The 20,633-nt window shown below is 38.9% G+C and overlaps 1 protein-coding gene across 12 annotated transcripts in view; it reads right to left on the bottom strand.

Moving 5' to 3' along the window:
- The window catches only part of CSNK1G1 (casein kinase 1 gamma 1), a 174,780-nt gene that overhangs the window by 113,980 nt on the left and 40,167 nt on the right, over positions 1-20,633 (bottom strand). Inside the window, exon 1 of one of the 12 annotated variants that reach the window (XM_053888964.1) lies at positions 1,503-1,709. The exons of the other annotated variants lie outside the window; for them this stretch is intronic. The gene's annotated coding sequence lies outside the window, so the exon portion shown is untranslated. Of the gene's footprint in view, positions 1-1,502; positions 1,710-20,633 lie in introns of those variants that run through there. 12 annotated transcript variants of the gene reach the window in all.

Genomic DNA, 20,633 nt, shown 5'->3' with positions numbered 1-20,633 from the left:
GAGAGAGAGAGAGAGAGAGAGAGAGACAGAGCGTGAGCAGGGGAGGGGCAGAGAGAGAGGGAGACACAAAATCCGAAGCAGGCTCCAGGCTCTGAGCTGTCAGCACAGAGCCCAACATGGGGCTCAAACCCATGAACCGTGAGATCATGACCTGAGCTGAAGCTAGACGTTTAACTGACTGAGACACTCAGGTGCCCCTATTTTTTCAGTTTTAAGATCACCCTCTTAGCAATCTCAAATATAAAATACAGTGTTAACTATAGTCACCATGCAGTACATTACATTCCCAAAACTTATTTATCTTATCATTGGAAGTTTGTACAGGAGTCTCCCGGTGTCCCCCTTAACCATAGTTTCAGTTACCTACAGTCAACTTCCATCTAGGCGGGGATAATCTTCCTTCTGCCATATCATCAGAAGGTCAATAGAAGCCTAAGGCTACATCATAATGCCTATGTCATTCACTTCATCTCATCATGTAAGCACCTGATCATCTCACATCATCACAAGAATAAAAAGAGTGAACACAGTACAGTAAGACTGGCAGGAGGAATGATATTCACGTAACCTCTATTACTGTCAGCTATTGTTGCTAATCTCTTACTGTGCCTAACTGATAAACTTTATCGGAGGTATGTATGTATAGGAAAAAATACAGCATATATAGGGTACAGTACTATCCATGATTTCAGGCATCTACTGGGGGTCCTGGAACTTATCCCTTGCAGATAAGGTGGGGGACCACTATACCTTTTAACCACCTTCACAACCCTTCCCACACCCACTCCTACCTCCTGCCCCCTGCCTCAGGCAACACCAATCTGCTGTTCTGAGTTCAGGTTTTTTACATTCCATACATGTGAGATCATACAGTATTTGTTTTACTCTGTCTTATTTCACTTAGGATAATGCCCTCAAGGTCCATTCACATTGCCATGAATGGCAGTATTTATTTTTATGGCTTAATAGTATCGTGTGTGTGCATATGTGTGTATGTGTGTATTACACACATACACTTCACCTTGTTTGTTCACTTATCTGTTGATGGGCACTTAGCCTGTTTCTATGTCTTGGCTATTGCACATAATGCTGCAACGAACATGGGGGTAAAGTTATCTCTTAATTTCTTGAGGAACTTTCTTACTGTTTCCTACAGCAGGTGTACCAATTTACATTTCCACCAACAGTGCACAAGGGTTCCCTTTTCTCCACATCTTACCAACTTTTTATTTATCATTTTGACGACAGTCATTTTAACAGGTGTGAAGTGTTACTTCATTGTGGTTTTGATTTGCATTTCCCTGGGATTAATAATATTGAGCATCTTTCCATATACCTGTTGGCCACCTGTATGTTTTCTTTGGAAAAATGTCTTTTCAGTTCCTCTGCCCATTTTTAATCAGATTTTTTTGACTGACTTGTTTGATTTTTTAATATATTTTAGATACTGACCACTTATCAGATATATGATTTGCAAATATTTTCTCCATTCAGTAGGTTACCTTTTCCTTTTATTGATGGCTCCCTTTACTGTGCAGAAGCTTTTTAGTTTGAGGTAGTCCCACTTGTTTATTTTTGCTTTTCGTTGCCTTTGCTCAGTCTGTCAACTAATAAAAAAAAAAAATTATTGTCAGGACCAATGTGAAGATGCTTACCCCTATGTTTTCTTCTAGGAGTTTTGCAGTTTCAGGTCTTACATTCAAGACTATCATCAATTTTGAGTTGTCTTCTGTGATGTGAGACAGGGGTCCAGTTTTTCTATCACCATTTACTGAAGAAACTATCATTTCTCTATTGTATATTCTTGGCTCCTTTCTTACAAATTAGTTGACCATATATGCATGGGCTTATTTCAGGGATCTCTATTCTGTTCTGCTGATCTATGTGTCTGTTTTTAGCCCAATACTATATTGATTACTATAACTCTGTATTACAGTTTGGAATCCAAAAGTATGATGTTTCCGGTTTTGTTCTTTGTCAAGATTGTTGAGACTATTTGGGGTCTTTCATGGTTCTATACAAATTTTTAAGATTACTTTTTCTATTTCTGTGAAAACTGCCATTGGAATTTTGATACAGATTGCATTGAATCTGTAGATCACTTTGGGTAGTATGCACATTTTAACAATATTAATTCTTCCAATCCATGAGAATGGAATATCTTTCCATTTATTTGTGTCTTCTTCAATTTCTTTCTTTAAATGTCTCACAGTTTTCAGTTTCACCTTCCTGATTAAATTTATTACCAGGTATTTTATTCTTTTTCATACAGTTATAAATGGGACTTTTAAAAACCCCTCTTATTTATTTACTTACTTACTTACTTACTTACTTACTTACTTACTTTGAGAGCAAGAGAGACAGCAGAGGAGGGGAACACAGAAAGGGAGAGAGAGAATCCCAAGCAGGCTCTGTGCTCAGCTCTGAGCCTGATACAGGGCTCCATCTCATGAACCATGAGATCATGACCTGAACTGAAATCAAGAGTCAGACGCTTAACTGATTGTGCCACCCAGGCACCCCTAAAAATTCCTCTTTCTGACAGTTCATTACTGCAGAGAGATGTGGATTTTTGTACATTCATTTTGTATCCTGCAACTATTTGTTGATTAGTTCTAAAGTTTTTTTCATAGAGACTTTAGGGTTTTCTATACATAGTATCAGGTCAACTGCAAACAGTGACAATTTTACTTCTTCCTTTCCAATTTAGATGCCTTTTGATTTCTTTTCCTTGACTAATTGCTCTGGCTAGGTCTTCCAGTACTACGCTGATTTCTTCTTTGGCTCATTGATTTTTCAGGAGCATGTTGTTTAATCTCCACATATTTCTGAATTTTCTATTTTTCCTTGTAATTGATATCTAGTTTCATGCCATTGTGGTCTGCAAAGATGCTCGATATGCTTTCAGTCTTCTTAAGCTCATTAAAATTTGTTCTGTGACCTAACATATTATCCTAGAGAATATTCTGTGTGTGGTTGAGAAGAAGCATATCCTGCTGCTGTTGAACGGAATGTTGTGTAAATCTATTAAGTCTATCTGGTCTAGTATATACTTCAAGTCCAATGTTTACTTACTGAATATCTGTCTGGATGATCCATCCATTATTGCAAGTGGGGTACTGAAGTCCCACACTATTATTGTGTTCCTATTTCTCCTTTCAGGTCTATTAATATTGATACATATTCAAGAGCTCCGATGTTGGGTGCATAAATATTTACAAAAGTTCTATCATCTTGTTGGACTGAACATTACCATTACATAATGACCTCATCTCTTATTACAGTATTTGTCTTAATGTCTGTTTTGTCTGACCATAAGTATAGCTACCACTGCTTTCTTTTGTTTTCCATTCGTAGGGATTATCTTTTAACATCTCTTCACTTTCCATTTGTGTGTGTCCTTAAACCAGATGTATCTCCTATAGGCAGCATATAATTGGGTCTTATCTTTTTATCCATTAACCCACTACATGTCTTTTGATTGGGGAGTTTAGTCCGTTTATATTTAAAGTCATTATTGATATATATGGACTTACTATTATCATTTTGTTAACTGTTATCTGGCTGTTTTGCAATTCCTTTGTTCCTTTCTTTTGTTTTTTGGTTTTTGGTTTTTTTCCTTTGTTCCTTTCTTATTCTTTGTCTCTTCCTTTGTGACTTGACGATTTTCTTTAGTGTATGCTTAGATTCCTTTTACTTCCTCTTTCAAGTATCTATTATAGGTTTCAGCTTTATAGTTGCAATGAGACTTATATATTCTATATAATAGTCTATTTTAAGCTGATAACGTAAAATGTACACTAAAGCTTTATATTTCTACTCACCCCCCTTTTATTTTTTTAAGTTTATTTATTTTGAGAGAGAGAGAGAGAGAGAGAGAGAACGCAAGAGAGAGCACAGGCAAAGAGGAGAGAGAGAATCCCAAGCAGACCCAACAGCGCAGAGCCCAAGGCAGGGCTTGAATTCACAAACTGTGAGATCATGACCTGAGCTGAAATCAAGAGTCAGATGTATAACCAACCCAACCACCCAGGCACCCCCCTTCCATGTTTTTGATTCCACAATTTACATCTTTTTACCTTGTGTATCCATTAAGAAATTACTGTAGCTTGGGGCTACAATAACTTATTATTTAAAATAAACATTAAAGAAAGAAATTATTGTAGCTTGTTATTTTTACTACATTTCTTTTTCTTTAAATGTAAGTGATTTCTTTTAAATGTTCAGTTTTTTAAATTTATTTTGAGAAAGAGAGAGAGAACGTGTGCATAAGTGGGGGAGGGGCAGAGAGAAAGGGAGAGAGAGAATTCCTAACAGGTTCCACACGGTCAGCACAGAGCCTGATGCAGGGCTCAAACTCACAGACTATGAAATCATAACCCAAGCCGAAATCAAGAGCCCGATGCTTAAATGACTGAGCCACCCAGACACCTAGCTACTTTTCTCTTTTAACCTTCACACTAGATATATGTGATTTACCTATACCATTACAACATTACAGTATTCTGGATTTAACTATATATTTACCTTTACCAATGAGATTTATACATTCATATGGCTTCCTGTTAGTTTATTTATTTATTTTCGGGGGGGGGGGGGGTGGGTTGGGGCAGAAAAGATGAAAAGAGAGAACTCTAAGAGGGCTCCAAGCTCAGCATGGTGCCTGATGTGAGGCTTGATCCCATGACCCTCAGCTCATGACCTGAGCTGAACTCATGAGTCAGACACTGAATGGCTGAGCCACCCAGGTGCCCTGAACTCCTTCAATCAATCCTTCAATTTCTGCTTGTCTAGAAACTATCACTCCTTCAATTCCAAAGGATTTCTGACTTCAGTGACCATCTTTATGACCATTATTTTGAAATCTTTATCAGGTAAATCACTTATCGGTTTCTCAAGTGTTATCTTGTTCTTTTGTTCATAAAATACTCCTGTTTCTTCATTTTCCTTGACTTCACTGGTTTCTGTGTAATGGATAAACACCTACCCCTCCCAATCTTGACAGAGTAGTCTCCTGCAGGAGATGAACCTCATTACTCAGCCAGGCCCTAGCTCTTAGTTTTTTCTGAAATCTTTGTGATTGTCCAAGCCACCTTGTTTGTTCTTAATGGTTCTCAGTAGTTGAGGATGTGCCAAGACCTGTCTGTGTCTCAAAGGAGAAGCTCTTAGTCAGCATTTCGATGAAGGCTAACTAGAAGCCGGACCTAACTAGAAGCCGGACCTTCAAGTAACAGCTTTTAAAGTATGAAAGTAGGTCTCTTTCAGGGAGACTGAGAGCTGGGATTTTCAGTACACTTCCTATCCACTCATTCCTGGGGGCGATAGTCAGCTAAAAACTGTTATAGTCTTGTGGGACTCACAAACACAAGTCCTGCTGGCCACCAGACTCAGGAAATCAAGGGGTGCACACCCCCAGGCAGTAGTCACAAAGGCCAGGGCACCAGATGATTACAGAAACTCATCCTAAGAAGACACTGGTAACAGGGAGTGGGTCGGAGGGAGAATGTAGAAGTGGCACCTGCCAGCCTCCCAGGTCTGCATGGAGGATTGTGGTCTGTCCCTAGATGTGTGTTAAATCAGAAGCATGACTCTCAGGCAGCAGCTTTTCAAGTAAACAAACAGTCCTCTTTCAGGTAAAGACCAGGAGATGGGCATTTCTGTCTTTTGCCTCTGCACTGAGCCATAGTGTGGATAGCCATAGCAGATTCCTCAGCGGGCTCTTAGGCACTGTTTGTTTGCTACAGTCTTTGGGTCCTATGGACACAAGCTCCACTGGCTTTCAGAGCTAGGTGTGTTGGGATCCCATTTGTCAGACAGAAGCCTTAAATTTTGAGGCACTGGATTTTGACTGCAAACCCTTACTCCTCAGGGAGAAGCTGGGAATTGTGAGTTCCCTCCTAATTTGTATGTTGCTGTGCCAGGGGTGGGGTTTATAGAAAGAATGTGTCTCAGTCTTTCCTATCCATTTCGATGTGGGATTTTTTCCTCATTCACTCAATGTATTGGAGTTGTTCAACTAGTTTCTGAATTCCTTTCAGAGGGAATTCTTCTGTGTGTAGCTATAGATTTGATGTGTCCATGGGAGGAAGCAAGTTCAGGAGCTTCCTATGTCATTACCTTAGACTGGAATGAAGCCCAAGCCCATTTGAACATTTTCAGTGCTTCTGTACCTTACATTTTCCCCACATCTCCCCATTTAGAAAAAACTTTTACTATTAAAAAAAATATATTCTTAGCCAGTTATCTTTTGAGTACTGACAAAGTAACTCTAAAGTCTGTATGAAAAGGCAAAAGACCCAAAATAGCTAACACATATTTCAAAGAGAAGAAGAAAGACAACCAACACTACTCAACTTCAAGACTCACTACAAAGCTACAGTAATCAAGACAGTGCGGTATAGGCAAAAGAATAGACAAACCGATCAATGGAACAGAACAAAAAGCCCAGAAATACACCCACACAAATGTAATCAAACTGATCTTTGATAAAGGAGCAAAGGCAATTCAGCAGAGGATTGTCTCTTCTAAAAATGGTGCCGGAAAAAATGGCCACTACATGCAAAAAAAGTGAATCTAGACACAGACCTCATACCTATCACAAAAATTAACTCTAAATGAATCATAGATCTAAATGTAAAACACAAAACTATAAAACTATTAGAAGATATTATAGATAAAACCTAAGTGACCTTAGGGTTTGGCAATGATTTCTCATACACATCACCAAACTGCAATCCATGAAAGAAAAAATTGGTAAGTTCGATTTAATTAAAATTAAAAACTTCTGCTCTGCAAAAGTCACTGTCAAAAGAATGAAAAGAGGGGCGCCTGGGTGGCTCAGTCGGTTGAGCAGCCGACTTCGGCTCAGGTCACGATCTCGTGGTCCGTGGGTTCAAGCCCCGCATCGGGCTCTGGGCTGACAGCTCCGAGTCTAGAGCCTGTTTCAGATTCTGTGTCTCCCTCTCTCTCTCTGACCCTCCCCCGTTCATGCTCTGTCTCTCTCTGTCTCAAAAATAAATAAACATTAAAAAAAAAAAATTTTAATAAAAAAAGAATGAAAAGACAAGCTACAGACTGGGAGAAATATTCACAAAACAAATATCTGAGAAAAGACTGTTATCCAAAAGACACAAAAAACTTGCAACTAAACAAGAAAACAAACCTGCTTTAAAAATGGGCAAAGGAGGGATGCCTGGGTGGCTTCGTCAGTTAAGCATCTGATTTTAGCTCAGATCACGATCTCACAGTTCATGAGATGAAGCCCCACATTGGGCTCTCCACTCTCAGCACAGAGCCTGCTTAGTATCTTCTGTCTCTGACTCTCTGCCCCTCCTACCCTCTCAAAAGTAAACTTTAAAAAAAAAAAAAATGGGCACATGATCTGAACAGACACCTCACAAAGATATACAGGTCACAATTAAGCATATGAAAAGATGCTCAACATCATATGCCATTAGGGAACTGCAAATTCAAATGAGGTACCACTATACTATTACAATGATGAAAACCCAAAACACTGACAATGCCAAATGCCGGTGAGGATGTGGAGCAACAGGAACTCTCATTCACTGCTGCTTGGAATGCAAAATGGTACAACCGCATTGGAAGACAGTTTGGCAGTCTCTTACAAAATTAAACATATTCTTTTTTTTTTTTTTTTAACGTTTATTTAATTTTTGAGACAGAGAGAGACAGAGCATGAATGGGGGAGGGTCAGAGAGAGGGAGACACAGAATCTGAAACAGGCTCCAGGCTCTGAGCTGTCAGCACAGGGGCCTGAGGTGGGGCTCGAACTCACGGACCGCGAGATCGTGACCTGAGCCGAAGTCGGCACTCAACCGACTGAGCCACCCAGGCGCCCCAAACATATTCTTAATATATGATCCAACAATCCTTGGTACTTATTCAAAAGAACAGACAACTTAAGTCCATACAAAAACCTTCACATAATGTTTAGAGCAGTAAACATAGTAAATGTTTATATGTGAAATCACCAAAAATTGGAAGCAATCAGGATGTCTTTCAATAGGTAAATGGATAAATTATGATATGGCCATGTAAAGGAATATTATTCAATGATAAAAATAAATAAGGTATCAAGCCATGAAAAGAAATAGAGGAAACTTAAAAGAATATTGCTCAGTGAAGGAAACTAATCTGAAAATACTATATATATGATTCCAACTATTTGACATTCTGGAAAAGGAAAAATTATGGACACAGTAAAAAGATCAGTGGTTGCTAGGGCTTCAGGGGACAAAGGGAGAAAAGGATGAAAAGGTAGAGGGGATTTTTAGAGAAGTGAAACTATTCTAAGAATACTGTAATGGTAGATACATATTATCTGTTAGAAAACCCATAAAATAAGTAACACAATGACTGGATTCTAATGTAAACTATGGACTTCAGTTAATAATAATACAGTCAATCCTTGAACAACAGGGTTCAAACTGCATGGGTCTACTTATACAAGGACTTTTTTTTCAATAAATATAGTACAATGTTGTAAATGTATTTTCTCTTCCTCATGATTTCAATATTTTTTTCTCTAGCTTACTTTAAGAATAGTACAGGAGCGCCTGGGTGGCTCAGTCGGTTGATCGTCCGACTTCGGCTCAGGTCATGATCTCACAGTTTGTGAGTTTGAGCCCCGCGTTGGACTCTGTGCTGACAGCTCAGAGCCTGGAGCCTGCTTCAGATTCTGTGTCTCCCTCTCTCTCTGCCCCTTCCCCGCTCATGCTCTGTCTCTCTGTCTCCAAAAATGAATAAATGTTAAAAAAAAAATTAAAAAAAAAAAAGAATACAGTACATAATACATACAACACACAAAATCTGTGTCAATTGTTTATGTTATTGGTAAGGCTTGTGGTAAACAGCAGACTATTAGTAGATATGTTTTGGGGCAGTCAAAAGTTACAGGCAGATTCTCAACTGTACTGGAGGGCTGGCACCCCTAACTTCCACATTATTCAAAGGTCAACTATAATTTTATTTTATTTTTTATTGATTCTTTTTTTTTTTTTTTTTTTTTTGAGAGAGAGAGAGTACGTGCAAGCAGGACAGAGGGGCAGAGAGAGAGAGAGAGAGAAAGCACCTAAAGCAGGCTCCATGCTCAGTGTAGAGCCCAACTCAGGGCTTGATTCCACAACTCTGGGATCGTGACCTGAGCCAAAATCAAAAGTCAACTGTAATTTTAAATAGGCATATACTATTTTAGTTATTAAAAAAAATCATAATGGGTGTCTGGTTGGCTTAGTCAGAACAGCATGTGACTCTTGATCTCGAGACTGTGAGTTTCAGCCCCATGCAGGGTACAGAGATTCCTTAAATAAATTTTAAAAAGTTAAAATAATTCCCTTGATTTTCTAACATAAACGAGCAAAACATGTCTGCAAAGCCACCTATCTTTACATTACCTTCCTCCTGTCTCATCTAGAATAGGTGGTCCTCGCACCCAAGGCAAATCATTTATAAACTGTATAATGTTTATACACTGTATCATCTCTCTCACTTATAACTTTATCTTCTTCCTCTCTCCTGATTTCCTACAAATGAGCACCAAACAAAGGTTTCAAAGGTTCAAAGGTTCAAAACCTTCCCATTAAAAATACAAGACACAACACTCATCCCATGGTCATTACCTCCTGTCCAGCTACCATTCCCTCTCCCATAGGCCCTACACAACCAAACTGAAGAGCTGTCCTCACTCACTGTTTCCATCTCATTACAGAAAACTGCACAATAGGATTTTTAATCTCATTCCCCCCAAACGATCATTACTTTTCTCTTCTCCAGGTAAACCACAACCTTAAGGTTAAATCTGAAGAACACTTTTCAGTCCTTATCTTTTTGATCTCCTAACACTGGTGGCCTTTTGCTCTTTCTTAAAAAATTCTTGGGGCACCTGGGTGGATCATTCAGTTGAGCATCGACTTTGGTTCAGGTCAAGATCTCACAGTTCCTGCGTTTGAGCCCCACATTGGGCTTGCTGCTGTCAGTGCAGAGCCCCTTTTAGATCCTCCGTACCCCCTCTCTCTGCCCCTTCCCTACTCATGTGCGCACATGCATGTTCTGTCTCTCTCTCAAAATAAATAAACATTTAAATAGTCTAAGAAAAAAAATTATTTCCCCTTTGAGTTCATGCTATCATTCTCTTCTGACTTTCCTCCTATCTCTGTGTCTGCTCCTTCTTACTCAGCCTGTCCCTAAATTGTTTCATTTCTTCTGAATACTGGCCCAAGTCTCTCTTCTCATTCAAGACCACTTCCTGGCTCCTAGACATGCATTCACGCATCACAAATTTGTTAAGCATTTATTATGTAAAAGACATCATTCCCAGGCACTGCTACATTATTCTAAGCACCAATATCATACATTCATTTACACACTGATGCATCCTAATTTACACTTCCAGCTATATCACCCTTCTCCTGAGGTTGAGATTTATATAGTCAGGGGCATACACAAGTTTTCTACCTAAATGAAAAAAATTCAGACACTTCAAACTGAACACCACCAAGTGAATTCATCTCTTGGCTTCCATTTCTCCCAACACCTCCATCCTCCCTAAGAAAATTTCAAACCTACTTTATTTTCTTGGGATCTTATCTCAAAGCACAATACTACTAACCATCTACCCTGTGAATTAAACAAGAGACAAAAGAACTGTCAATTTTAGCTCTTAAATAACATTCACATCCATAAGCTTTCTCCATCTTGATTAATATAGCCTGGCAAAGAAACCAGCCTCCCAGAGGGATGGAACAGAATCTCTAAACTGATCTCCTTGCTCCAGGTTTCTCCTCTCAAATCTTACCTCTCCATAGTAATTGGTTCACCACTGTAGCGTGAGGAAACTTTCTAAAATGCAAGTCTGGTCACGTTATCCTCCAACTCAAAGGCTTTCAATGGCTTTCCAATGACCTCAGAAAAAAGGTACCATCTTTTAAGTGGCTTAAAGTCCTTCCTGATATGGCACTTGCTTACCTCCCCAGCTTCAATTCTTTCCTTACATTAACACCAAACTTACTTCATTCCTTCCCAAAGACGCTCAGCCTGGATCCCTTAAGTTAACTTAGGCTCCTCTTTAGCCTTTACCTTAAATGTCCCTTTCTCTGGAAAACTTTTCCTGACCCCTCAATTCCATGTAACGTGTACCTCGTATGTACTCCTCTAGCAGGGGATTCGTTAAGGCAGTGAAACTATTCCGTATGATACTATAATGGTGGATATATGTCATTATACATTTGTCCAAACCACAGAACGTACAACACCAAGAGTGAACCCTAATGTAAACTACAGGCTTTGAGTAATTATGATTTGTCAAGGTACGTTCATCAATTATAACAAATTTATCACTGTGGTGGGGGATGTTGACAATGGCAGTGCTATGTATGTGTGTTGAGGGGAGAGGTGTATGAGGGATAAATCTCTCTACCTTCCTATTTTACTGTGAACCTAAAATTTCTCTAAAAACTGAAGTCTTAAAAGAAGATATACACTCTTTAAAATATTGTATCCACATAAAAGAGCTTTAAGGAATTAACAGCAATTAACTAAAGGAGTCTGCATAATTTTCAGCTGTTGACAAGGAAAAGTACAAGCACTTATATCTATTCAAAGTGGAGTTCTTAATTCAATCAACAAACATTTAATGAGTGTCTCCTATGTGCCTGAAAGTAGAATAGTCACCAGGGATAAAATGGTGAAGTCAACATATATGTAGTTCTTGTTCTCATAAAGCTTACAGTTTAGAGGTGGCATCACAATAACAGGAATGAAAGAAATACAAATTTGGGCCATGCTACAAAGAAAAAAAGACCTGCTGAAATAAAGTTTATGAGGAAGTCAAAAGGGAGAGTTTTAGACAGAAGGGGATTAAGACCTTTAGTAGAAGCCACAATTCAACACTGTCCTTAAGGATGAGAAGAAGCCAGTCTTATCAAGAGCTACGAACAGAGTCTCCAGACAGAGAAACAGCCTATAAAAACAGACTTGGTGGAAGAAGACCAACAAAGCTGGGGATTACAGTTCTCAAGGTGAAGATACGGCAGGAGTCCATCATTCAGGATTTTTATAGATCATTGATACTGCAAGAAACCATTTAAGCATTTAAAGCCATGGAGTGACATTTATACATAAAGGGATTTAGATTTATAAAGGACATTTACATTTTCAAAATGATTAACCCTGAGTGCTATGTGACCTATTCAGTGAAATGAACCTGGACTTACTGCTGTGGTAAAAGCCAATTATTCCTTGCCATAGATGAGGAACTTGAAGCTCAGAGAGGTTATAGTCACTGACTACGTCACACAGTCAAACCCAGCCAGGAGTCCAAAACCTGAGCTCTCTCCCATCTGCCACACTTACCAAAGGACCCTGCCTGCACTCACTCACCCATTGAGCCCCAATGAATCAAAAGTTTACTGGTTCACAACTATCCTCCTGAAACTATTAAAAAAACACAAAACCGTGTAGTGATTTTTAAATATGTCCACAATTTTTTTTTAACTAGGAAGCCAGCCTAAGTCTCCGTCTCCCTTGAATGAATTAAAATTTCTTCTATTTCCCACACTATGTTCTTCATCACCTGAACATGATATTTATGCCCCCTTTTTGTAGCAGAATTTCTCCATGGGATCTCATTTGTGTGTGTGTGTGTGTGTGTGTGTGTGTGTGTGTGTGTGTGTGTGTGTTTTAATGTTTCTTTATTCTTGAGATAGAGAGGGCATGAGCGGGGGAGAGGCAGAACAGGGGAGGGGCAGAGCGAGAGAGGGACGCAGAATCTGAAGCAGGTCCAGGCTCTGAGCTGTCAGCATAGAGCCCCACGTGGGGCTCAAACTCAGGAGCCATGAGATCATGACCTGAGCCGAAGTTACACGCTTAACCAACTGAGACACCCAGGCACCCCTGAAATAAAATTTAAAAAATTAAAAAACAAAACTCACTGATGCAGAAATTATAATGCTGAGAAGGACCAGATATCAATATGATTAGTCATGATCACTTCAAAGGTATGTGGTGGTAAAGTGAATAGTGGATATCCCATCTAAAGCACAGATATCTCTCAGCTCCTGCTGACTTCTACCATGTAAGAATACAGAGCCAATGTTACCAGCACTGATTTTACAGGAGTTGTTAGTCACTGAAATTTCAATAAAATCTCATTTTTATATGCTGGCAATTAATTATTTTAGATTTTAAATAATGTCCAAGACATCTGTTTACAACCTCTGATCTAAAGTTGTTCAAGTGAAATACAGCTTTTAAAGTCTTTAGCATAAATAATCTCCATTGACAAAAACAAGGATGGGAACCTACAAAAATAGTACCATGTTTAAACTAAAAAGTACCTGTTCACTCCAGCCCCCCCCCCCAAGTCTCCTCATGAAAAGCAGAAGTCTGAAATAATGATGTTTTCTACCAAGAAGTTCAGAATATCATGACTAGTACTATTAACTATATAAATGTTTTTCTTATTCAAGGAATATTCTCATTTCTAAATTTCAAATCCAACTGAGAACAATTTAAGGTAGAATTCAAAGGAAATGAGCAGCATTCAAAACAAAAGTTTATTCCACGTCAGATAACGCAAGCATTTATATGACAGAAGGTTTATAAAGGAAAAAGGCTATGTTATATCATACAAAATTATAAGCCCACGAGCTGTTTCTGATACTGAGCTAGGTTATGGCCACAGACATCACAAATTTCATTTAAAAGCATCTGGTCTGGGGCCCCTGTGTGGCTGAGTCTGTTAAGTGTTCGACTCTCGTATCGGCTCAAGTCATGATCCCAGGTTGTGAGATCCAGCCTTGCACTCTGCTTGATTTTCTCTCTCTCCCTCTGTCCCTCTCCTCTGCTCATGCTCTCTCTCTAAAAATTAAAAAAAAAAATTTTTTTTTAAAGCATCTAGTCAAAGACTTAACAATTACCCTAAATAGTAACTGTCTTTCACTTTCTGAAATCCTTATTCTATAACATGTTTTTCTCACCTCATGGAGCATAATAAAGGCTTATAACAGGAATGTTCCCACATTCAGCTTTCTCTTTCTCAGTTTTATGCATAAACTAGCTACAAAAAAATCTGGTTCTTTCTCCCAAAGGTGCCAACAGCTAAGCTGTTTTCATCTCAGGTACATACTATGCTCTCACTTGGTACCTGCAAACTAAGTTGTTGTGTTTTTTTTTTTTTAATTAAAAAACTGTTTTAATGTTTATTTATTTTTGAGAGAGAGAGAGAGAGAGAGAGAGAGAGAGAGAGAGAGAGAGAGAGAGAGAGAAACAGAGCCCGAACAGGGGAAGGACAGATAGAGAGGGAGACACAAAATCTGAAGCAGGCTCCAGGCTCTGAGCTGTCAGCATAGAGCCCAAAATGGGGCTAGAATTCGCAAACCGTGAGATCATGACCTGAGCTGAAGTTGGACGCTTAACCAACTAAGCCACCTAGGCGCCCTGCAAGCTAAGTTTTAAAACTCAGTTACCCTGAAGTTTAAGACAGGGCTGCACTTTAATCATAGCAGTATGAAAGGCACTACACTATTATCTTCCACTTGCTTTTGTCATGAATGAGTCTCCATTTTCCACTGTTTTTATTGGTAACTTGAAGAGCTGCTGTTGAAAATCTGCTGTAATATTAATACAAATATTAATCAATTTTTATTTAACTTTTGTCCAGTGTCAAATAATTATTTGTAAATCATTGGCTAAACATAAAAGCAATTTCACCCATCTGATTAGAATGTTTAAAGTTATATTTATCCCCCTCTTTCCTTCAAAAGGCCATCATCTGCTTATTCTGTCATTTTATAGCTTACACGGTAGTACAAAAGGAGTAGTTTCCTTCTAGTATTCTTAATATAAAACCACTTTCTCAGTAGATTTTATTAATCTCTGCATATACTTTATAAGACATAATGAAAACCTGAGATAGTTCACATCTGTCAGACTGTAGAACAGTGACAACTATAACATCTAAAATTTATTGGGCCCTTTTGTGCCAGGCACTTTTTAAGTGCCTTAAATATATTAATTCATTAAATCCTTCTACAACCCTAGAAGATAGTAAAAGTTTTACTATCATCCTCATTTCATGCAGGAGGAAACCAAGTAAGGTGTGCCTAAGATTCACAAAACTGGGAAGCAATGGAGCCAGCATACTTGGGAGCCTGACTCAAGAGTCCTTTATGAACACTATACTGATAACTAAAACCTACAGGAAGAGAAGCATATGGGTGCCCTATGATAGCATACTCCTGTAGCTAGAGGTTTAAATGAACCCCATCCAACTTCTTAATGGTTAAGATTCATCTCTGACTAGCACAACAAACACAGAGATTATCACAAGGAAATGTATTCTTTTAGGAAATATGAGTACATCTTCATGTATAAGTATATTCAAGTTTTGTCAAGAAGATGATGTTGAACATGTAAGGTAAAATTTATTACTATGGAGTCCAATGCTTCATAACATGTTAGGTAAATTCTGAACACATAAAAGTATCTTAACCATTAGAAGTTGATTAATACAAAATTTAATACAGAATTCTTTTGGTCATTTCAATTTCTGTGATATCTGGAACCATGGCCACTTTTCCCCGTAATCATTCTTAAAAAAAAAAAAAAAAAAAAAAAAATTTTTTTAATGTTTATTTATTTTTGAGAGAGACAGAGACAGAATGTGAGTGGGTTAAGGGCAGAGGGAGAGGGAGACACAGAATCCGAAGCAGGCTCCAGGCTCTGAGCTGTCAGCACAGAGCCTGACACGGGGCTCGAATCCACAAACTTTGAGATCATGACCTGAGCCGAAGTTGGACACTCAACCGACTGAGCCACCAAGGCGCCCCTCCCTGTAATCATTCGTTTTTTTTTGTTTTTTTTTTTTAATATTTTAAAGTTTATTTATTTATTTTGAGAGAGACATAGATAGCATGAGTGGGGGAGGAGCAGAGAGAGAGGGAGAGAGAAATCCCAAGCAGGCTCTGCACTGTCAGCACAGAGCCCGATGCAGGGCTTGAACCCACAAAACTATGAGATCATGATCTGAGCTGAAACCGAGAGTCAGATGCTTAACCACCTGAACCACCCAAGCGCCCATCCCTGTAATCATTCTTTACTACTAAATTATAATAAAATAAAGTATTTATTTTAAGGAAAATGGAATATGAATGTTGAACAACATTCAAGTGGTCTTCAATGATATTTTACCTCCACTGGGATATGGCAATAGTGACATTACCCCACTCAGAAGCAGCACTGCGAGCTTCTGTTTGAATCCTACAAATATACGTATATGATCAGCTTTAAACTTCACGTATCATTATTTTCAGTAAAGGAAATTGAATCCCAGAAATTAGCAGCAGTTGAAGTGAGGAATTTAAGACTAAGAGACAATTCACATATCTTGGGGTGCCTGAATGGCTCAGTAGGTTGGGCAGCCGACTTCAGCTCATGATCTCGCAGCCCATGGGCTCAAGCCCAGCATCGGGCTCTGTGCTGACTGCTCAGAGCCTGAAGCCTGCTATGGATTCTGTGTCTCCCTCTCTCTGCGCCTCCCCCACTTGCACTGTCTCTCTCAAAAATAAACAAACATTAAGAAACAATTCACATATCCTGACAGCTGTTAGTACTACATAATACTCATATTACAATGGATTACTTCATACCAAGAAAAACTCTATAGTACTAGAATCATAAAAGACTAACCATTTCTATGAAATATTAATTAAAATTAGAAAGAATTAGATTCAGGGTGGCTGGGTGGCTCAGTCGGTTAAGTGTCTGACTTCAGCTCAGGTCATGATCTCACAGTCCGTGGGTTTGAGCCCTGTGTTGGGCTCTATGCTGCTGACAGTGCGGAGCCTGGAGCCTGCTTCAGATGCTGTCTCTGTCTCTCTGCCCCTTCCCACCCCCCCAACTCACACTCTGCCTCTCTCAAAAATAAACATTAAAAAAAAAAAAAAAGACAGAAAGAAGGAATTAGATTCGTGACTACTTTAAAAGTTTTATTTATTATTATTTTTTTAAGATTTTATTTTTTTTATTTATTTTTTTCAACGTTTTTTATTTATTTTTGGGACAGAGAGAGACAGAGCATGAACGGGGGAGGGGCAGAGAGAGAGGGAGACACAGAATCGGAAACAGGCTCCAGGCTCCGAGCCATCAGCCCAGAGCCTGACGCGGGGCTCAAACTCACGGACCGGGAGATTGTGACCTGGCTGAAGTTGGATGCTTAACCGACTGCGCCACCCAGGCGCCCCTTTAAGATTTTATTTTTAAGGGGCACTTGGGTGGCTCAGCCGGTTAAGCATCCAACTCTTGATTTTGGCTTAGGTCATGATCTCATGGTTTTGAGACAAAGCCCTACATTGGGGTCTGTGCTGACAGTGTGGAGCCTGCTTTGGATTCTCTCTCTCCTCTCTCTCTGCCCCTCCCCTGCTCATTCTCTCTCTTTCTCTCTCAAAATAAGTAAAAACTAAAAAAAAAAAAAAAAAAAACAAACAAACAACCATTAAGGACTAGGGAATTCATCTTTATTTTCAGAGATTATACACTCAGCTAAACATAAGCTAAAACTACCTGGGAAGAAGGAAATAAAGAAATCTTAGCATGTACATCTCAGGGGTAAAATACAAAAGTATGTACCATTTTCTAAGAGTATCTCATTCAAGGAGCTAGAAAGAGGCACTTTCAATTTAAAACTAAGGCAGTGATACTAACAAAGCTCCTGAATTTAATATTCTTTTAAATTTTTTTTAACGTTTTATTTATCTTTGAGACAGAGAGAGACAGAGCATGAATGGGGAAGGGTCAGAGAGAGAGGGAGACACAGAATCTAAAACAGGCTCCAGACTCTGAGCTGTCAGCACAGAGCCCGAAGCGGGGCTTGAACACACGGACTGTGAGATCATGACCTGAGCCAAAGTCAGATGCCCAACCGACTGAGCCACCCAGGTGCCCCATATTTTTTAATAGAAATATTTATGTGGGGTTACTTGGGTAGCTCAGCCAGTTAAGCCTCTGACTCTTGATTTTGGCTCGGGTCATGATCTCACAGTTCATGAGATCAAGCCCTGTGTTGGGCTCTGTGCTGACAGCGTGGAGCCTGCTGGCATTGTCTCTCTCCCTCTCCTGGTCATTCTCTCTCTCTTAAAAAAAAAAAAAAATTATAAAACATTAAAAAACTGCCTGTAGATACCTGGATAGCTCAGGTGGTTGAGCGTCCCACTCTTGATTTTGGCTGAGGTCATGATCGCAGTGTCATGGCACCAAGCCACTCATCAGGCTCCATGCTGACCGCGGAGCCTGCTTAAGATTCTCTCTCTCCCCTCTGCCCCTGCCCCCCCCCCATGCTCTCTCCCTCTCAAACAAGCAAACAAACAAACAAACAAACAAACAAAAACCTGCCTGTAAGCTTCTTCAATGTAGGAGCAAATCTTGTTCTCACTGTAATTCCAGTGCCAATATTGGGCTTAAGACAAAAGAGTTTATCAATAAATTTATGATTCATGAATGGGTAACACTACCCTTAATCATATGTCCATTTATCACTATATTAATTGTAGCTATTTTTAACCTTTCTGCTTACTAAACTGGACTGTGGAATTCTAGGGAACTAAGGACTGCTGTCTTAAGTACCTACAGTGTCAAGCACTATGCCCAAACCACAGCAGAGTAAATATTTAACTGAATGATTGTTTTTAATTAACTGAAATTTACCTAACAGGTACTCTCAATTAATTAAATCCTAACCCTCTATTTCACTCATTCTGATTACAAAAACATTATAAAAAACAAAACCACAGTATACACAAAACCCATAACCCACACTCTACAGACTCTGTCTTTTCTCTTATTTGAGGCCAGGAAGTCTACTGTTATTAGTATAAATTCACCATGCACTCAATCATACATCATTGAATATGCTCAGAAGTGTTACAGAGTAAAAGATTTATAACATTCACAGGTTCTATCATCAGAGAAAGAGCCCATTTTATTCCCTACAATAACAGGGATATCAGTAGTATATTTTTAAATCATAAAAAAAATCATCACATACAAATCTAGTATTCCCAAAATACTATAAGCCTCTTACAGGCAAAACCCCTTTTCTTCCTAATCATGCCCCTCAGTACCTTATGCATGATAAATGTTCAAAATAAAACAAGTTTTAGAAAGTTTAAAAATTCTCTGTAATCTTCAATTAAACAGGAGTTAATCCTGTTGCCTAAATCCAGGCATTCTAAACATTTTTTTATTCTAATGAATTGAATTTTTAAAAATCTGTGTTATAAGAGCTTTGAAAGAAATATATTAAAAGATACTATAAGAGCACTAAAAGCTTTATAATGTATACACCCCAGGTATCGAAACAGCTAAAACAATAAATGAATCAATGAGCTAATTCTCTTCTTTTACTCCTTTCTCCCATCACAGAACAGGTCATCCCCATAATATAGAAAAACAAAATGAAAATTAGTTTGATAATTAATTTCCCAACAGAAAATGGCTAGTGAAAAAGCAAAGTTCCAGGGCTAGTTTGAATTTGTGATCTATGCTGCATTGAGAAGACTTTTGAAAGTCTTTTTGTTGTTGTTTATTTACTTATTTTGAGAAAGAGAGCACGCATGTGCCAGCAGGGGAAGGGCAGACCAAGAGGGAAAGAGAGAGAATTCCCAGAAGGCTCCATGCTGTTAGTGCAGAGCCCAATGCGGGTCTCGAACTTATTAACTGTGAGATCATGACCTGAATTGAAATCAAGAACTGGACACTTGGGGCGCCTGGGTGGCTCAGTTGGTTGGGTGTCTGACTCTTGGTTTCAGCTCAGGTCATGATCTCACAGCTTTGTGTTCAACCCCCACATCGGGCTCTGTGCTGGCAGCAAAATAAATAAACTTAAAAAGGAAATTAAAAAAAAAAAAGAGTTGGATGCTTAACTAACAGAGCCCCCCAGGTGCCCTTTGAAAGTCTTCTAAAAATCCTTTTCTGATTGTTGCATGCTTAGTTAAAATTATGTCCCTCACTCATACAGCCACTTCGGAAAACGGCATAGAGGTTCCTCAAAAAACTAAAAATAGAACTACCCTACGACCCAACAATTGCACCACTAGATATTTATCCAAAGGATACAAAAAAGCTGATTTGAAGGGGCACATGCACCCCAATATTTATAGCGGCACTATGGACAATAGTCAAAGTATGAAAAGAGCCCAAATGTCCATCAACTGACGAATGGATAAAGATGTATCCATTACAATGGAATGTTACTCAGTGATCAAAAAGAATGAAATCTTGTCCTATGCAACAACATGGATGGAACTAGTGTGTATTATGTTAAGCGAAATAAGTCAGTCAGAGAAAGATAAATATCATATGATTTCACTCGTGGAATTTAGGGAAAAAAACAGATGAACACGGGAAGGGAAGCAAAAATAAGATGAAAACAGAGGAAGGCAAACCATAAGAGACTGTTGAATATACAGAACAAAACTGAGGGTTGCTGGAAGGATACAGGGTGAGGGGGATGGACTAAATGGGTGATGGGCATTAAGGAGGGCACTTGTTGGGATGAGCACTGGGTGTTATATTTAAGTGATGAATCACTAAATTCTACTTCTGAAATCATTCTTACA

This window comes from Panthera pardus, unplaced genomic scaffold, assembly GCF_024362965.1.
Source record: "Panthera pardus isolate Hobbes unplaced genomic scaffold, ASM2436296v1 HiC_scaffold_24, whole genome shotgun sequence".
Taxonomy (NCBI): Eukaryota; Metazoa; Chordata; class Mammalia; order Carnivora; family Felidae; genus Panthera; species Panthera pardus.
Note: the sequence above shows the minus strand (reverse complement) of the source record. Positions and strands in the feature narration are given on the sequence as shown.